Here is a 20,640-nt window from a genome sequence, read left to right on the forward strand (position 1 = left end):
CCCGCCTGTGTGCTGCAGTCTCCTTGCTCTCTCCAAAACTTCTCGGACCATTCCTTAAACAAGTTTCCACAGCATTCAAGGGACCCGCGGGTCGGCGGGAGGTGCAGGCTTCTCCACCAATCGCCATTTCGACCCATCGGGCTGGCCGACAGGATCCAATAAGGGCCAGAGTTTAAGAGTCCAAAAATGTTTGTGAAAATACTCTGCATAAAGAATAAATTTGCCCAAAAGTAATCAACTTTTCACGTCCCATACAGCCGAGCGTGAGAAGAGGGTGCGACACGTGCACGAAGTGACCGTCAGGTACGGCAGCGTTGGCCGGGCGGGAGAACATGCCCGAGGCACTGTTGTGGTTATTTCCACATAAAGGCTTCCCCCGCATCGAGGAACCCACATTTGTGGAAAGAAAGGGGCCTGTGCTATACTATTTTCGCAACAATATACTGGTTTTTAACATAAGGTTAATTACAAACACTGCTCATGCACACGGTACAGATGGTAAAGAATCCCTTGACCTGATTTTGAAACAAGGCAAAGACCCCACATTAGCAACAAGTTATTGCCTAATTGCCCTCACAATTTGTATTTGCAAACTTTTTGAAAAAAATGTTAAACCGTCACCTTTGACATTTTTTTCAGTCAAACAATTCTTTATCCATATCAGTGCAGTTTTAGAGAAGGACGGTCTACAACCGACGATCTCATGCGCATTGAAGCAAACATTCGTGACACCTTTGGACAAAAATAAACCTTCTTTGTGTTTCTTGATATGTAAAAGGTGCGCGATACAACTTAGCATTACGGAATCCTGCGCGACTTGTTGGTGGTGGGCATCGGCGGCATTATGTTAAACATTATAGAAATCTACCTATACAACCGTTTGTTCCGGCTGAAAATAGGTATGCACTCTTGTGTGCATTCATACGGAAAATTGGCGTACCTCAGGGAGGTGTGTTCAGTTGCACGCTCTTTCTCGTTAATATGAATTTGCTTTGTGTGTCATTACCACCAGCTGTTTTTTATTCCATCTATGTAGAAGACATACAGATAGGTTTCAAATCCTGCAACTTTACAGCGTGTTAGAGACAAGTACAACAGTGCTTGAACAGAGTTTCTAAGTGGCCAGACGAAAATAAGTTTAGAGTGAACCCCCCCAAAAGTTCTTGTGCTCTTTTCACCACGAAGAAAGTTCTTGCTGCGGATCCCAATATGGAATAGCAAGGGCAACAAATACCTGTGAACAAAGAGCAGAAGTTTTTAGGCATCATACTTGACTCTAAACTTACTTTCATTCTACACAAGATATCTGAAAGCGAAATGCATAAAAACAACGAACTTACTGACAATTTTATCTTCACACATCCTGGGGCAGCGAGAGGAAATGGTTAACGAATGTTAACGAACTCATCTGTTGCCGCTTGAAGTACCAGCGCGCACGTCATGCTGCCTTAACAATAGCCATAGTTTCATGCGCATATTTGGCAATACACTGTCATTTAACGCATCAGCACTGCCATGTGTCATAACTGCATGGAACAGTCTTCCTGATAACATAGCATGCTTAAATTGTGCCGCTTTTCGCGAAGAATTGCAAAGCTTCCTGTAGGAACATTGTATAAGGATGTTATTGTCCTGCTTTCCTTCCCTGTTTTTCACACTTGAATTTTTGTATTTTTTGTGTGTATGAGGATATTACTGCTTTTACGCTGTCTAAAGCTTAGCCTAGACAAAGATTTATTGAACGTTGCTTTACTTATCTTGTGAATGCCTGTATTGATATCTATATTGTTTACTCCTGTTCAAACACTTTGTGTCCCCCCTTACCCTAAGCCCTTAAATGGGCCTGTGAGGTATTTTAAATAAATAAATGAATTAAATTTTATGTTCAATGAAGGATGTGAAACATTTAAGTGTAATTTTCTCTAATCTTTTTGAAACAACTGCCAAAAAGAAATAGGACGCTAATTGGAAGGTTCGTTTCTGTCACGTTTCTTGTATATTACGGCGACTCTTGCATAATGCATTTTACGTGGAAAGCTTCCTGTTGCAAGACATGTATTAAAAATATGAACTAGCGCACGATAATGAATGTCAATAATATACGTAACTCGTGTTATTTGTATGCCTGACGCGTCGATAGACTTGCTGTTATTTGGTTTCATAAAAGACGAAACCACTTCACTTTCATTAACACAGTCTAAGAAAATTGTCTGCTCATTAGGAAAAATTTATTGCCGGTATGTTGCTATTCATAGACAAGAGGGTGAAAGAGACAAAATTATCATTAAATGCATCAGAGTTCGAGACCTTTGAACTACGCCCCATCTTTTCATAAGAAGCCAACAAACATTGACACCAAGGACAACATAGGGGAAATCATTGTGCTTAATAAATGAAATAAACGAATAATTAATGGAAATTAAAGTGGATGAAAAAACAACTTGCCGTAGGTGGGAACCGAACCCACAACCTTCGCATTTCGCGTGCGATGCTCTACCAATTGAGCTACTGCGGCGCTGTTTTCCCATCCACTTTATTGGGTGTTTATGTGTCCTAGTAGAACCATGGGAGTGTTAGCCAGCGCCACCACACACAGACTTTGGCGGCGGACGTGGGACGTCCCCCCTTCCCCTTTTTTTTGCCGCCGGCTTCACGAGAACGTGATCTTTTTGGGTGAAGGCAACTGGTCAATAAACCCACATATGCTACCTGAAGGCATCAATGTAGCCGGATTCGAGACCCTCGTTATGTAATAAACGAGAAGAAAGGGGGTGAACCGAGGGTCCCGATTTTATTAGTCATATCATAAGAAGCCAACAAACATTGACACCAAGGACAACATAGGGGAAGTTATTGTGCTTAATAAATGAAATAAAGAAACGAAGAATTACTGGAAATTAAAGTGGATGAAAAAACAACTTGCCGCAGGTGGGAACCGAACCCACAACCTTCGCATTTCGCAACCTTGGCATTTCTCGAATCGGGCTACATTGATGCCTTCAGGTAGCATATGTGGGTTTATTGACCAGTTGCCTTCACCCAAAAAGATCACGTTCTCGTGACGCCTGTGGCAAAAAAAAAAAAGGACGTCCCACGTCCGCCGCCAAGGTCTGTGTGTGGTGGCGCTGGCTAACACTCCCAGGGTTCTACTAGGACACATAAACACCAAATAAAGTGGATGGGAAACAGCGCCGCGGTAGCTCCATTCATTGGTAGAGCATCGCACGCGAAATGCGAAGGTTGTGGGTTCGTTTCCCACCTGCGGCAAGTTGTTTTTTCATCCACTGTAATTTCCAGTAATTCTTCGTTTCTTTATTTCATTTATTAAGCACAATAATTTCCCCTATGTTGTCCTTGGTGTCAATGTTTGTTGGCTTCTTATGATATGACTAATAAAATCGGGACCCTCGGTTGACCCTCTTTCTTCTCGTTTATTACATAACGAGGGTCTCGAATCCGGCTACATTGATGCCTTCAGGTAGCATATGTGGGTTTATTGACCAGTTGCCTTCACCCAAAAAGATCACATTCTCGTGACGCCTGCGCCAAAAAAAAAAAAAGGATGTCCCACGTCCGCCGCCAAGGTCTGTGTGTGGTGGCGCTGGCTAACACTCCCAGGGTTCTACTAGGACACATAAATACCCAATAAAGTGGATGGGAAAACAGCGCCGCGGTAGCTCAATTGGTAGAGCATCGCACGCGAAATGCGAAGGTTGTGGGTTCGGTTCCCACCTGCGGCAAGTTGTTTTTTCATCCACTTTAATTTCCATTATTTCTTCGTTTCTTTATTTCATTTATTAAGCACAATAATTTCCTTATGTTGTCCTTGGTGTCAATATTTGTTGGCTTCTTATGACTAATAAAATCGGGACCCTCGGTTGACCCCCTTGCCCCATCCTTTAATAATTTAGTAAGTGGAGGTATATGACCAATTGCCGATTTTAATTTTTTCCAGAGTTCTTCAGATCTTCCTGCAGAAGAGCTGGATAGGTGAGTAAAGTAATTTTTCTCTGCTATGTCACCATCCTTATTCACGGGGTTTCTAAATGCTGTACAAGTTTTCGGTCCGTCAGTACATCTTACTTGAAGAAATGCTCTCTAAATCTAGTCACTTTTTCTTAAGTTGTTGAGCAGTTCATAATTCATTGACAGATTTGTATGTTTTCTGCACTTACTAGAGGTATCTTAAGGAAGACAATTCTCATAACCCACTTAACTTTGCACAGAAACTGCTCATAAGCTGCGTCAGGGTCATTTTCATTTACAACATTGCACCAGTCCCAGAATTGTGACAGTGTAGCAGGATTTATGTCTCGCTACAAGTAAGATTAGTCCTGCTTCTTTCAAATGTTAACCTGGGACACTGAAAATGGGCGAGTGATCACTTATCGCAAAATTAATGACACCTGCCTTTATGCAACACTTATCATACTTGGTTATGAAATGTTTCAATATGGTACCTGTCTTTTCTGTTACCCTTGTCGGTACATTATTACATTGTGACATGAGTGAGTGTTTAATAGTGTCTCAGAATCAAGCTTCATAGCAGCAGTAGCACATAGATTAAAGGGGCTCTGAACCACCCGTCGAGCTTGGTGAAATAACATACTCCGTTGGTAGCATATGCTGCTGTGAACGTATCAGCCAAGTTTGACTGTCGTATGTGGTGCGTGGAGCTTGCAAGCAGACCACGAAGTCTCCTTTCTCTCGAACACTCTCTTTTCAACAGAAACCTGCCTCCTTACTCTCTTAAGGAGGCAGGCTTACACTTTATTTCATAATAAAGCAGATTCCCATATGCGACTGCTATTGGTTGTTGTGGTCGGCTACGTAGCGTAGATACAGCGACCACCGCAGGCTTCAGTTACGAGTCCACTGGCTAAAAGCACTGTGGCTTCCTGAGGACAACCACGTTTTGCTTATGTTTACTGCGTCATAGGCACCAAAATTGAAAGTCGTGGTGTCTACGTTAACATAAAAATTAAACTTGAGCTTTATGCAAAGGTGACAATTGTAGGCACGCCCCGCCGTACCGTAGCCTTCGCAGTGCAAGGCATTGAAAAAGCAGAGGTGGGACTCCTGTGCCAAACACGGAAAATTGATCAAATTCTGTACGCTGTGCCACAGCGCCTTTGGCATGTGTGTTCCAGTGCTGGCTGCGAACAGCGAGCGGATTCTTCTCGTAAAGAGAGTTGAGCCGTTCACATTTTGCACGCCGTGCGAGGGCGCTTGGCGCACAGTTTATAATTTTCGTGCTCTTTACACTGGACTTTTCCATGCTCCTGCTAAGTGGCCGGTGCCCCTGGGTCCACTCTTGGCTGTTGTCACCGCTGTCGGAATGGCCAGGGCAGCTGTATTTACAGTGTACTAGAATATGCTTTAGTGGGTCGAATGTCGTAATTTTTCTTCTGTGCTGAGCACCTGGTGCTTTTTTTCTGAGCTTCGGCATGGCCCGAGTCTTTGCCTGTACGACACCGAAATGATGTTGATGTGGCTTCACTCACAAACAGACAATACGATTGAAGGCCGTTGTTTTGATCTGTGAGGTTTGTTCTTACAACCTGCCCGATGGGGATAAACTGCTGTGGTTGTGCAATGAAAAGTGGAAACACTGCGTGTTAACTGACACATACGTAATTAGCTGGTACGGTTTATGCAGATACAAAATACATTATGTTCAATGGCCACTGAGTCAGGGATTTCACTTTACTACTTTTAAAACGAAACTACTGTTTAAGGTGGTACAGTTTAACAAGGTTTTAAGAATTTAAGGTTTTAAGAATTTAGAAGAATTTAAGATGGTGTTGCACTCTAATGATTTTATGTGTGCACTCCAAACACTTACCAAGATAACAACTGGTGCCTTATCATGCCTGACTGGTGCCTTATCATGCCTAAGCTGGCACCTTAGTTAGGGGTGGGTTATCTTTTGGGCGTGGGGAATTTCTCGGGATTCTACGGTAGAGAAAATTTGGCATTCTAGATTTACTAAATTTATAAATAAATACAATTTGCTCACCAGATGTAAATTCGTATTCCAGAAAAACAAATCTACTGAACTGGTGCTGTTAAAAAAAAGATATATTCTGTCACAATTTCAAAACAACTTTTGTGATGGGAATATTTCTTGACTTTTCAAAAGATTTTGATCTTGTTAATGATGTGTTACTTCTAGAGAAGCTGTGGTACTTCAGAATATGAAGCCAGGCTGTAAAACTAATAAAATATTAACTTGTCAACATACATAATCATACTTGGAAATAAAACCAATTAATTCTGGTGCCCCACAAGGCAGTATATTAGGACCACTACTTTTCAACATTTATGTTAATGACATTGTAAACATTAACCCAAATGCCAGATTCATAATATATGCAGATGGTACAAGCATTTTCTTATCTGGACATAACATTCATGAACTCGTACAAGGGCGCAATATGACGATGACTTCGCTGGGAAAATGGTCACAATCTAATCATATGCATGTTAATGAAAAAAAAAACACGAGCAGTAATTTTCCAGCTGAAATATAAACCAGTTTGCCACACAATAGCATCATATTTAACTCCAAACAAATAGAGATAATTGATCAGTTTAAATGTCTCGGTGTTAGCTAGATTTGACGTCATTGTTGATGTGTGCACTAACAACGTACTTAACAGCATATGTCAGCGTGTGCGTGGACACGTACCGGCAGCTCGCTCAGGGGATCCTTGAAAGGAATCCCATGCTGTAACTAGCTTTTTCTGCCATTCTTCCTCGGAGGTAGAATCGGCACTGCCCATGAGAAGTTAAGACACTCGAACCCACAACATTTGGTGGCAGTCGTACCCACTTGAAGATATGGGCAAACCAGCCATAACTGCAAGCTGGATTCCGATTGCCATTGTTAACTTTAGCTGTACCCGCAACCATTGGTGGCACCTCAATTTCATGTCCGAGTTCACCGTGCACATACAATACATTGAAAGCCCGGTCAACGCAGCTGCAGATGCCTTCTGTATCGACGCAATATCCACGGCAACACTTGACATCGAAGAAATTGCTACGGCGCAGCACTTAGACGTCGGGCTTCGGGACCTCCGGTTCTCTGCAATGTCATTAGTGCTTCCAGACGTCCCCTTTCCATTTCCTTCAGTCACTACCACTTGCAACATGTCAAGGAGTCGAACACTGCCATTCATTCCATTCTGACTCCTTCATCAAGTGTTTGATAACCTACACCATGCAAGTCATCCGCTAGTTCGTGCCACCCAGCATGCCACCTGAGTGTACTCTGATATGCGCCGCTTGGCACGCGAATGCCTTCACTGTCAGCGCTCCAAGAGGACGCAACACACGAAGTCGCCAATGCACTCCTTTCGTCTCTGTGATGCCCGTTTCTATCACTTTGACATCTACATTGTTGGCCCGCTCTCGCCACCATCCAAGGCATTCGCTACACTCACTTGTGTAGACCTTATGTAGACCTATGTTTGTCAATGGCTGGATTTCGTGCTGTGGATGCCGCAGCATTACGACCAATTGCGGCCGGCAGTTGAACATAGAGAAAGAAATGCAACAAGAGTGGATACTTTCACAGAGCCCAGCGGCTGAATCGAGTAGTACACCAAGACACTGGCATTAATACCCGAGCCACACTTCCTGTTTCATTTTTGGGCGTACATGTTTCGGCAGAATTATGTCTGGTGATATTGAAAGAAATCCAGGCCCTGAGCATGATGACGTTTTGGCGAAGGTCTTAGCAACAGTTCAGCAGATTATATCCGGACAAGATGAAATTAAGGATGACCTGCTTGCAATAAAGAACTGTCAGGCATCTGTAGATGTCGAGTTGAGGCAGCTGTCTGCAAGAATCCGTGCAATTGAAGTTGACTCTGTGGAGATTAAAAACGCCCATAGCACTTCGGAATTTAGCTCATCTATTTAGGCTTGTAATTTACCGAACAAACTAAGGATACTACACTCCCGCTGTGAAGACGCCGAAAACCAAATGCGACGATCAAATTTGCTTTTCTTCGGTATTTCTGACGATGCTTACGAGTCATGGTGTACAGCCGAGGAAAAAGTTATAGCACTCTGCACGAATCATCTTGGTATCAATCTGCAGTCTTCACAAATTGAACGCGCCCACCGCCTCGGCCAGTATCATGAAGATAAACGTAGGCCTATCATAGCTAAATTTACCTCCTTTAAAGACGGGCAACGTGTTTTCGAGCAGGGCTATAAATTCAAGGACACTGGCTTTGCCGTGCATGAGGATTTTTCCCTTCAAACACGCATTGCCAGAAAAAATCTGCTTGACTATGCTAAATCTAAAAAGATGCCTTTCAAGCTTAACGTTGATAAGTTGAGGATTGATAAACAGGTATACACGTATGATTTTGCTTCAAACACTGTGATACAGTCTTCCAGATAGCTCAACCGCGCCCCGGCAACACGTCCATAGGATATTAGTAATCGAGCTTCAAATGCTTGTAGTCGACTATTGGAGCTTAAAGTATCTTTCACTAATATTCGTAGCATTCTCCCCAAGTGCACTGAACTATGCCCTCACTTAGAAAGCATCTTATTATTAACAGAAACGTGGCTTAGATGTTGCTGATCACGAAGTTTTATTTGACACTGAGGATTACATCATTCACCGGAATGACCGGACCCAGAAGGGGAGGTGGCGTCCTAGTCGCCATAAAGAAACAGATGGAACATTTTCATGTTAATGTTTCCTCCCCACTGGAAATCTTGTGGGTTTATATTCCTTCACAGGCGCACAAGTGCCTACTTGGGGTATGTTACAAAGCACCAGATCATACGAGCTCGTTCATTTCAGACTTGACCGATAACCTTAGTGCAATTAAACAGAAATTCCAAACAGCTCATACCTTCCTTTTGGGTGACTTCAACTATCCTGACATTGACTGGAAAAACCTAACATCTTCTTCTACCGACTCTAATGAATTCATAGAGTTTAGTCTAGATTTTTCATTTGTCCAGATAATAAATCAACCTACCCGCGGTGATAACATCTTGGATTTGATCCTTACGACTGCTCCCGAGTTTATCAGCCCAGTGTCTTTTTGTGAACGATTTAGTGACCATCTGCTTCTCGAATTTACAATTACATCTTTTTATCAGCATATCACATGGTCCAAACAAATCTTGGATTATAAAAAAGGAGACTACGATTCCATCAACCTCAGTTTAGAAAACTTTTGCCGCACATATATTCCTACTTTTCCTGGCAGACCGGTCCACGAAAACTGGACTTTATTTAAAGAAAAATTAACTGACCTTGTTCACTCATACATACCGCGCATTTCCTTCTGGGTTAATATATCAAAGCCTTGGTTTCACAGGTCTTTGCGCACGCTAAAGAACAAAAAGAAATGTTTATTTAGGAAAGCTAAACAATTAAGAACCCCACAATCACGGCTTAACCACAAAGCAGCTGATCAAAAATACTGTCAAGCTGTACGCAAAGCTAAACACACGTTCTGTTCATGTGATCTTCAATCTGTTATCAAGAATAAGCCGTCAAAATTCTGGAAGACCATATCACCAAAAAACAGGCATGCTAATATATTACTTCAAGACGACATCGGGGCACCCATAAGTAAACAAGAGTGTCCATTTGTTTTTAACACTTTCTTTAGATCTGTCTTTACTCATGAAGACCATGCCAGTATCCCACAGCTAACCGATGTCCTCTATCAGTACATGGAGCCTATAAACGTAACTGGTACTGGTATTGCATCTTTAATCAATAAACTCAAGTTATCAACTTGCTGTGGCATTGACGGCATAAATTCTAAAACACTTAACACCGTAAATCATTCCAGCGTTATCATCTGTAACATATTTGAGCAATCATTGTCTACCAGGGAAATACCTGATGATTGGAAAATCGCCAAAGTTATTCCCATTTTTAAAGCTGGTGATAGAAATCATGTCAGTGACTATCGCCCGATATCTCTAACCTGTACCGCATGCAAACTTCTTGAGCACATCGTCGCATCAGGCATTGCGCATTACCTTGAATGCAATAACTTCTTTTTCCCAAACCAGCATGGATTTAGGAAGGGATATTCGTGTTACATGCAGGTAATTGAATTCACCAGTGAACTTTTTTTCTAACATGGATGAAGGTTTCCAGACTGACTGCATTTTTTTGGACTACTCCAAGGCATTTGATCGTGTTCCACACTCCCGCTTAATAGCTAAACTATCGTCGTTGCACTTACATTCTTCAACAATCTCATGGTTGTGTAATTTCCTGTCATTTCATAAGCAGTTCACCGTCGTCGACGGATATGAGTCCGATTTAACTGATGTCTCCTCCGGTGTTCCCCAGGGTAGCGTCTTGGGTCCATTACTGTTTTTATTCTACATCAATGACCTGCCGTCTAACATTACTTCAACCGTTAGACTTTTCGCAGATGACTGCGTAATATATCGGAAAATTGGCTCACCCTTTGAACACCTTGAACTTCAGAACGACTTAGATCAAATCATTAACTGGTGCACATCGTGGCAAATGACGCTGAATCCTGACAAATGCAGAACTGTGACTTTTACCCGCAAAAAGACGCTTTCAGCCTTCCCATACTCACTAAATTCTAACCCTTATGCGCATGCGACTTCATACAAGTACCTTGGCATGTATCTCACTGTCAATCTTTGCTGGAAGACTCACAATAATAAAATGACCGCCAAAGCATTACGTACTCTTGGCTATCTGAAGCGTAATCTTCGAGATGTGCCTTTAACCACTCGAAAACTAGCCTATCAGACTTTTGTTCGTCCTCAACTTGAATTCGCCTTGCCCATATGGTCACCGCATCAGGCCTATCTAATGCAATCACTTGAACGAATTCAGAACCGCGCTGTATGTTCTATAACCAGGATATATGACCGACAGACTAGCATTACTAACCTGAAGTTCTCGCTATCACTCCCAACACTAGAGCTGCGAAGGAAGGTAGCTTTGCTCTGTCTCTTCCACAAAATAATTCATAGTCAGCCTTCTACTACCCTTCCCGTTACCGAACCACATTGTACATCCCGTCGTCTTTGTAATAGCCACAGCTTTAGGCACATATTTGGCCGAACCACGGCTTTTAATTCATCAGTGCTTCCACGTGCCATAAGCTACTGGAATGATCTTCCTGATCGCATCGTTGCATTACATGACACTGCAGCCTTCAAAGACCAAGTATTGCTCTGGTTTTTCTAACTGTTTTATTCACTGTATTGTACTTCGTTAGTCACCCTTTTAGCCACCATTTCAATGTTCCTTTGTAGATTGCATATACTGTGCAATATTTTTCCGGCCTTATATTTTTAACTTTATACTTCTCATTAGCTCCTTGTGTCCTGTGAAACTGTTACCCATTGTATAATGATGCATGAGCTGCTTTTTTGCATCCTTCATTTTCTGTACATGCCCCCCTCACACAATACTCCTATTTGGAGCCTGTGAGTATTTTGAATAAATAAATAAATAAGTATCACACTTGTACATTAGAATGGGAGTTGAGGAGACTGTGCTTTTACATACTAGCGAAGTGGACAAGATATGTGTGGGGATGAGTGTGGGAAGTACCCTCTATATTGCAGACCTTCCGAATTTACATGAATGTCACTGAGTGAATGTCAGAAAGGGGAATATACTGGTTGTGGTTTTTTGTAGTTTTGCACTGAAGATGTTAGATGAACTATGAGGGCTTGAAAATGTGTGCAGTTTCATGTCCCTGGGGAACTAGATCATTCACTGAGTTGATATTGACACACGTACTCGTTTATTTTTTTGGGGTGACTGCTTTTCACTGTCTAAGCACTGGAGGTGCCTGCATGTATCAGAAGTTTCTCGAATGTTAGTGATGGTTGTGTGTGCTGTCTGTGTCACTGTAGTTACTGATTGCATATACAATGAAAATTGTGTAGACCATTCAGGAAGACACGCGAGCACCAGTAATTACTCGGAACCTTTGATGACTTGTGTATAAAAGCTGATGTGCTTGGCCGGCAGAGCAGATTTTTTACGATCGCCAACTGTGTTCACCGCTATCATTGTGCTTTGAGTGTAGCCTGTTTTTCTGGGCACAGGTTCACCCAGTAAAGAGTTAGTTTCGCTGTTTACAGTTTTGCTACGACGGAGTGCACCTGGGTCAGAACATCAGGGGACAACTTCGTAGGTCATGTCACTGAGGCAGCGTGTAACCTTGTAGGGACCAAAATACTAGCGGATCAACTTGTCCGAGAGTCCACGGCGAGGAATGGCCGTCCAGGCCCACACGCAGGTGCCGGTATTGTAATTGACGTCGCGTTGACCCTGGTTGTATCGAAGGGTGTTGGTATGCTGTTGACTCTGGATACGATGTTGAGCAAGCTGGCGTGCCTCTTTCACTCTTTGTACGAACTCTTCCACATGTTCGCTGGTCGGACTATTATCAGCCAGAGGTAGCATGGCGTCAAGTTTTGACGTGACGCCCGTAGAAAAGTTTGAACGGCGTAAACTGTGTAGTCTCCTGTACAGCAGTGTTATACGCAAAAGTCGCATAGGCTAAAATCTCGTTCCACGTTTTGTGCTCTATGTCAACATACATGGAGAGCATATCAGCCAGCGTTCTGTTCAGACGTTCCGTTAATCCATTGGTTGAGGGTGATATGCAGTGCTCTTACGGTGAGAGCTATGCATCAGCTGGAGAATGTCCTGCAAACGTTCTGCTGTAAATGCTGTACCGCGGTCGGTGACGAGAACAAACGGTGCACCATGTTGTAGGATGATGTGGCGTACAAAGAACTTGACCACTTCATACGAATTTGCTTGCGGAATAGCTTCGGTTTCGGCGTACCGGGTTAAATAGTCGGTAGCGACGACTATCCATCTGTTGCGCGAAGAAGTTACTGGGAATGGCCCAAGTACATCCATTCCTATTTGTTGGAACGGTGCTTGAGGAGGGTCCGCAGGGTGGAGAAAGCCAGCTGGTTTAACTGGTGGTTTCTTGCGGCGTTGATAATCGCAGCAAGTCTTCACGTATGTACCGTTCCACAGAAGAATAAAGCCGGGGCCAGTAATACTTTCGTCGTATCCTTGCTAATGTCTTGGCGAATCCCAGGTGTCCCGCGCATGGCTCATCATGGCAGGCTTGCAAAATGTATTGGGGCAGCGCCGACAGCACGACAAGGAGGTACGTATTGGGACCGCTTCCGCAGTTTTTCCTGTAACGGACATTGTTGTGCAAGTAGTACGATGATAAGCCGCGCACGAGCGTGTGGGGTAGAACACCTTCAACTCCTTGAAGGTGCTCGACGAGCGGCAGCAGCTCAGGGTCAGCGCACTGGTGCTCAGCCATTTTTATGGCGTCTATAACGTTGACGCCGTTTTTATGGCGTCTACAACGCCGACAATTGGCAAGTCATGGTCAGGGTCAGATGACATTGTAGGGAGTGGTGTGCGTGACAAACAGTCAGCGTCACTGTGCTTCCTTCCAGATCTGTAGACAACTGTAATGTTGTACTCTTGTAAGTGCAGGCTCCAACGGGCTAGTCTGCCTGAAGGATCCTTGAGGTTGGCAAGCCAGCACAGCGCATGGTGGTCAGTGACTGCCTTAAAGGGTATACCGTACAAGTACGGTCGGAATTTACTAATGGCCCACTGCTGCTGCTCGTCCGCCCAAATGAAAGGCACACTGTCGCATGTAAGCCGTGTCAGAGGCTCAGCAATTCTCGAGAATCCCTTGACGAAGCACGTATAATATGCGCACAAACCAAGAAAGCGTTGGATAGCCTTCTTGTCTGTGGGTGGCGAAAACTCGGTGACGGCAGCTAACCTGTCGGGGTCTGGTCGGACGCCTTGAGGACCAACGACATGGCCAAGAAATTTGAGCTCTTGGAACCCAAAGTAGCATTTTCCAGGCTTGATGGTGAGGCCGGTAGTACGGATTGCAGCGAGGACACTCTCAAGTCGTGCGAGATGTTTGTCAAACGTGCTCGAGAACACGACGTCGTCCAAGTATACGAGGCTAGTTTGCCATTTGAGTTCAGCAAGCACGATATCCATCATTGGCTCAAAGGTGGCAGGTGCGGAACAGAGACCGAAGGGGAGAGCTTTGAACTCATAAAGCCCGTCAGGTGTCACAAACGCCGTTTTTCACGATCCCGTTCATCAACTTCAATTTGCCAATACCCTGATTTAAGATCACCGAAGAAAAAAACTTGGCATGTTGCAGATGATCCAATGCGTCGTCAATGCGTGGCAATGGATAAATGTAGCGCTTGGTGACACGGTTCAACTTTCTGTAATCTACACAGAAGCGCAGTGTGTTGTCTTTCTTTCTGACTAACAGTACAGGGGAAGCCCATGGGCTTGTAGACGGCTGGATCACGTCGTCTTGGAGCATCTCTTTCACCTGATGCTTGGTTGCTTCTCTTTCCACTGTAGACACTCTGTAAGGATGCTGACGAACAGGATGTGCAGGCTCGACCGTAATAATGCGGCGCTTCGTGATGGACATGCGCCGCACTTTGGATGACGTTGAAAAACAGTCTGCCAATTCCTTCACGAAACTCAGTAGATGGCCTTTGTGACTGTCTGGCAGAGCTGCGTTAACGTCAATCTGTTCTTTTAGGCAAAGTTTAAAGTGTGTGGGTTAATTGTGGCCTTTGCACTAAATTCTTCCGGTGCACCTAAGTATCGTGTGTTTCATGCATGTATAATTTAGCCTGCTCTCCTGAGAGAACTATAACAGCCATGGAAATTAAATTTGTTGAAAATGGGAGAATAATAGTGGCTCATAACCATGCTAACTGAAATGTTTTTGTGTGAAGCATTTTGCTAAAAAAGGAAGAAAGCGCTCGAATGCACTGTTTACAGGCAATGTTTGAAAGTGAAGTCGTAGGCGGCCAATATTTTATGGTGTGTGGCTTAATTACTGGCAACTGAAATCTTAAATACAACTACTCAAAAGAAACAGCTTCACTGAAAATTAGGCCCCGATTGTGCCAGGTTGCTTAAGTCAGCTGTCTGTCAATCGGAAGTTGAGTGAATCAAGTACAAACATCTTCAAAGTAAATAACTAGCAGAAGCCTGGAAGGATTAGAAGGATGTCCCAGTTTGTAACTGTGCATTAAAATGATACTAGACAAGTTAGAATGACATTTATAGAACACAAATATGAAAAGTAGGGAAAGTGAAATTTCCAAACTTTAGCTAGAAATGCATTCACAGCTAGAGGAATGGCTAAAGTAGCAGGCTTGTGAAGTATGCATTGCCATGTTCTTAATAACTTTGTGATCCATATGTTGTCTCTGTCTACTACAGTAATGCTGGTTGTGGAATTCTAGAAACATGCACAGGTGTTCCGCTCTGCGGGTTTCGTGTGGCGCAAAGCCTTTTATTATCACCCAAAGTCCAGACATCCTGTCTTAAAACCGCCACACCGAACTTCCTCCCGTATCAACCACAGCAACGCCATAGCATGACTTAACAGCCGTACTTCATCAATGCTAACCTCATTCTTTCCTCAAGCAATAACCCACTGAAACAATCTACCCGATACCATAGCCTCATGCACTGACAGCGAGCTATTCTGGGAAATATTAATCAGCCATATTCCATAGTACATACGTAGCTAATGTGTTTCATGCTCTCGCTGTGTGGAAATCTGCTGCTGTAGTTTTAGGCTGTTGTATCTTTGCACTTTTGTGCTGTATTTTTTTTGCTATTTCTATTTTTGTATCTGCTTTTACACTTGTACCTCTGTACTTCACTGTACTGATACTGTACCTCTGTGGCCGTGTCATATGTTCCTCTATGCCTCCCTCCCCCCCTCTTATGTAATGACCTCGGGCCTTTAAGGTGGAAATAAATTAAGTGAAATGAACCCCCCCCCCCCCCCCCACAAATGAAATTACCAAGTAACCAGCACTGTGAAGTAGTGTGTGATTAGTGCATCAAAGTGCCAACTACACATTGTTGTAGGAGAATCAGTTTACATGCTAGTGGTGCTGGTGGGCTATGTTTTGTTCTTGTTCACCCTCTCATGATGACAAATCAGATACTAGTGGCCTGACGAAAATGGCTGTGAATGTTCTGTATAAAGTTTATTCCCCTTCACTCTTTCGGGTGTGAACGCTGACATGACCAGCTAGACCATTGTGTACTCTGTTCACATGACCACCTTTGCTGTATATAAAATAAATCTCACTCAGTGCACAAGATGCTGCTCAATGAAGGTGGCACTAGCAACTAGATTTTGGTCGTTCTCATGTCTCATCATATAAACTTGATATTTTTGTCTTTTATAAAGGTTCAAGGAGATAACTGTTAATTACAAGTTCCCACAACACTTTCGCATTTATCTTTCTTTTTTTTTCAATGTGTATGTATGCTTCACATTTAAAATAAATGTTTGTTGGAAACCAGCACTTTGTTCATGTCTGCACTTTCACTATACCTGTATTGTGCTGGTCTGCACGAATGCCTAAACGTTGAAGTGACACGGAAAGACAGAGCTAATTATAAAATCTGTGCACAAAAACTACTAACTGCTTAATTGAAGTCGGGGTTCAAAAAGAAATATTTTTTTCCACACTGAGAAAGGAAACAAGAGCTATGTCTAAAAGAATGCAAGGAAGGTTGATTCTAGTGGTAACAGGAAACAGTCTGCTTAAGGCACGGTGCCGAAGCACTGTCCAAGTTCTTGGGAAGATTTATAAGGATGAAAGAGGAAACTACAAAAACAGCAGCCATTAAAAAAACCTGGTAATGTGTAAATGCACATATTTGTAGCATGTATAAAAAGCATGTCCTTAATGCCACAAGCCTTAGCAGTGATTTAACAAGGAATGTCATTTTGAGTGACTTTCACAAGATGATGTACTGTTGAGCAGCAACTGCTTTCTTAGCAGCATTTAGGCATGAGTAAATCGCCCCATACCTTTAATGGGTGAGAAAGAGATTAAGCCAATGCACAAAGTAAGCTTGGGTAATCAAAGTGTAAAAAAGAAAGTGGGAGGTGTTAAGCGTGATAGGGGGAACAGTTGGTAGTGCTGCTGTTGGCTCTTTTTGAGGTGGCAATAACTCAAAACGAAGCTAACATAGATAATCCTTAATTTTCCCTTATACTTTGACTTCCCTTGCCCTACTCGTGCACCAGCTACTCCTACTGCATTGAGGGCGAGTAGGCTACATGGGCATGAAAGCTGCCAAGAAAAGCATTTCCTGCCCTGATGAACACAATTCCATCATTTATATGCTCCAGCGACATTCTTTGATCAACCACTTGATCACTTGAAGCCTTTCACTTCCTGTGAACCTTGATCTTCTTCAACTTTATACAAGTTTATAGCATAAGCATAATTTTGGGCAGAATATCTGCACAAGTTAAATTAATAGAGAATTGTTACTGAGGGATTAAGGCATCAAGTACAGTATTAGTAAAATTGCTGCCACATTTTGAAAAATCCTCATTCATATATATTTCATGCAGTTTCTATTGAATGAATCAAAACTGCCATTTTATTAAGGTTGATCCAAATGAAGCTCTCGGTTCTACAGGGAATAATGTTCTACTGGCTAAATTTGAACCAAGTAACTCAAAACTCTTAGCAGTATACTGCTGGTACTGATAGCAACCACATTAGTCTTTAGGTCGCTGATAACACATGCCACTTATTGATGCCCATTGGTACCAATACAAGCTCTACTGGCTCTATAGGACAAGTAACAGTTGCCATCTGTTTGACCCTATTGGTGCCAATACAAGCTCTACTGGGCCCTATTGGTACCAATACAACTTCTGCTGGTCCCATAAGTGACAAATAGCTGGTACCTATTGGACCCTATTGGTGCCAATACAAATCTATTGGTTCTATAAGTGACAAATAGCTGTCCCCTTTTGGTACCAATGCAAAGTCTATTGGACCTATAGGCAAGAAATAGATGTCGCCTATTGGACCCAATGGGTACCAATAGAATTCCAATGAAACCAATAGAGTTCCAATCAGTTACCTATAGAACCCAAAGCACAGCTCTATTGGACCAATAGAAAATTCTATTGGCATTTTTGCTAGGGCTATAGAAATATGGCTGCACAACATTGATAGTTTCTGAGGAGCAGGAAACACAACTGGTATTTGGAATCTAATGGCGACATTCTTTAGATTGTGAGCCACTCTATCGCAATGCGGTACAACTTCGGAAACATTAGCGATCCATATTGACAGGCACAGGTTCCCATTAGCTTACTTCAGGTTTTTCTTGGCTTTGCTGCTTCTGGATGCACATGGCCACTTGATGTGTCTTGTGATGGCAAGAACCAGTTGATCAACGGCCCTTCGTTCTCAACGCTGTCGTCATCTGGCGACGCAATTCTACTGGCCTACCCTTTCAAGTATCTCAGTCTAACGTCATGACTTGGTGCTGCTATAAAAGAAGACTGGCATGATTTCGTCTTCTGTGGGCATGGCGGATCCAAAGCCGCCATGTCGCTAGAAGAAACGCTTCTCTGCTTACTGCAGGTTAGTCTCCGTTTTAGTTCAATACGTAGTGTTGGTGAAAGCTTAGTGGTTCTGCAAACAGTTTTATAACTGCGCAAACAAACAACCACAGAGAGCATACAAGGACAGGTGCCAACTTGCATTTTCGGCCAGCTTGCTGGATTATGCTCGTGCATAGGAAGAAATACAAATAGGTCCCAAAGGTACAGAATAAAGCGCCCCAATTCCTACGTACATTGCAGTGTTGGGGTAGTCTATCAGATTCCTCTATAAGGCAGTGAAGTCTACGTAAGCCAAACAGGAAGGTGTAATATATGGGGTTTTACGTGCCAAAACCACTTTCTGATTATGAGGCACGCCGTAGTGGAGGACTCTGGAAATTTCGACCACCTGGGGTTCTTTAACGTGCACCTAAATCTAAGTACACGGGTGTTTTCGCATTTCGCCCCCATCGAAATGCGGCCGCCGGGGCCGGGATTCGATCCCGCGACCTCGTGCTCAGCAGCCTAACACCATAGCCACTGAGCAACCACTGCGGGTAACAGGAAGGTGTGTGAACATATGCTTGTGTTGGCATGAATTTTCAATAATAAAGTCAGTGGGCACCTTCCTATTCATTGCTTGGTATGCCCGTGTAAACCGATCCTGAAGTTATGATATTGTGCTGGTGCCAAGATAGCTGAGCGAGAAATACACAAGGCGTATCAGATTAGGAAGAAGGCTATTGATTGTGTCACCAACACTTCAGTTTATCTGTACAATGGGATGAGGTTTTGACAGCTGAAGGCGTTTCCCAAAAGGAAATTATTCGCCGTATGGCTGTTGTGTACGTTGAACATTGCATTTCATTGGCCACTGTGAACCATTGGAGCAAACGGTTCTGATGGGGGCGAAATGCGAAAACACCCGTGTATTTAGATTTAGGTGCACGTTAAAGAACCCCAGGTGGTCAAAATTTCCGGAGTCCCCCACTACGGCGTGCCTCATAATCAGAAAGTGGTTTTGGCACGTAAAACCCCATAATTTAATTTTTTTTTTTAGCAAACGGTTCAAAAAGGATGTGAAAGTTGCAAAGGCAACCCAAGACCGCGCCAAAGCCATCGTGCAATCACCCCCAACACAAGTGCGGAGGATAAACATAGATGAACTGGCAGAGCGTGCAAACATCAGTCGGGGTTGGGTTCACACCATAGTTCATCAATGTCTCGGTCTTCGGCTTTTGCGTGTGCAATGGATGCCGAAGACTTTGAACCACTGCTAGAAGAAGGTTCTGCACTGCCTTGACTCATCTGATCCGGTATCACAATGAGGGTGACGGCTTCTTGCCTGCATTTGTGATCGGGGACGAACCATGGTGCCACTACTACGAGCCTTAAACACGAAAGCAAAGCTTACAGTGGAAACATTTGAACTCACCGCCCCCAAAGAAAGCAAAGGCCGTCATTTCCGCCGGAAAGGTGTTGTTTACTATGTTTTTTTCGGATCGTCAGGGGCCATTACTGATAGAATTTTCTAAAGCCCGAGAGACTATCAATCCTTTCCTTTATTGTGAAACGCCGGATCGGTTGCCGGTCGCAATCAAGAACAAACGACGTGGAAAATTGATGAATGGGGTCATCTTGTTCCACAACCTGGCTATGGTGTTGGGCTGTTGAGCACGAGGTCGCAGAATCGAATTCCGGCCAGGGCGGCTGTATTTCGATGGGGGCAGAATGCGAAAACACGTGTGTACTTAGATTTAGGTGCACATTAAAGAACCCCAGGTGGTCGAAATTTCCAGTCTTCCACTACGGCGTGCCTCATAATTGGAAATTGGTTTCGACCCATAAAACCCCTTAATTTAAGTTTAAATTTTTCCACAATGCCCGTCCCCATGTCGCTGTTGTGGTTAATACAAGACTGGGAAAGTTCAAGTGGGCATCGCTGCAACATCCGCCATACAGCTGAGACCTGTCGTTTTGCGACTTCCACATTTTGGGGCAAATGAAAAAAACAGCTCAAGGGAAACAGATCTGGTCGGATGATGACGTTAAAGAGTCAGTTGCAGATTTGTTGAAGCAGCAACCTAAGGAGTTTTATGAGACTGGAATCACCCGACTCGTTAGTTAATGGGATAAATGTCTAAATGCTCATGGAGAC

At 43.4% G+C, this 20,640-nt stretch overlaps 1 long non-coding RNA gene across 2 annotated transcripts in view; it reads left to right on the forward strand.

Annotated features, from left to right (window-relative positions):
- Window positions 1-16,420, forward strand: part of LOC139053220 (uncharacterized) — a 31,198-nt gene extending 14,778 nt beyond the window's left edge. Inside the window, exons 2-3 of one of the 2 annotated variants that reach the window (XR_011510319.1) lie at window positions 3,956-3,990; window positions 14,444-16,420. This is a non-coding gene — a long non-coding RNA (uncharacterized lncRNA). Of the gene's footprint in view, window positions 1-3,955; window positions 3,991-5,290; window positions 6,083-14,443 lie in introns of those variants that run through there. The other variant, XR_011510318.1, reaches the window with a different exon arrangement.
- Window positions 16,421-20,640: the final 4,220 nt, after the last annotated feature.

This window comes from Dermacentor albipictus, unplaced genomic scaffold (genome assembly GCF_038994185.2).
Source record: "Dermacentor albipictus isolate Rhodes 1998 colony unplaced genomic scaffold, USDA_Dalb.pri_finalv2 scaffold_82, whole genome shotgun sequence".
In the NCBI taxonomy this organism is placed as follows: domain Eukaryota; kingdom Metazoa; phylum Arthropoda; class Arachnida; order Ixodida; family Ixodidae; genus Dermacentor; species Dermacentor albipictus.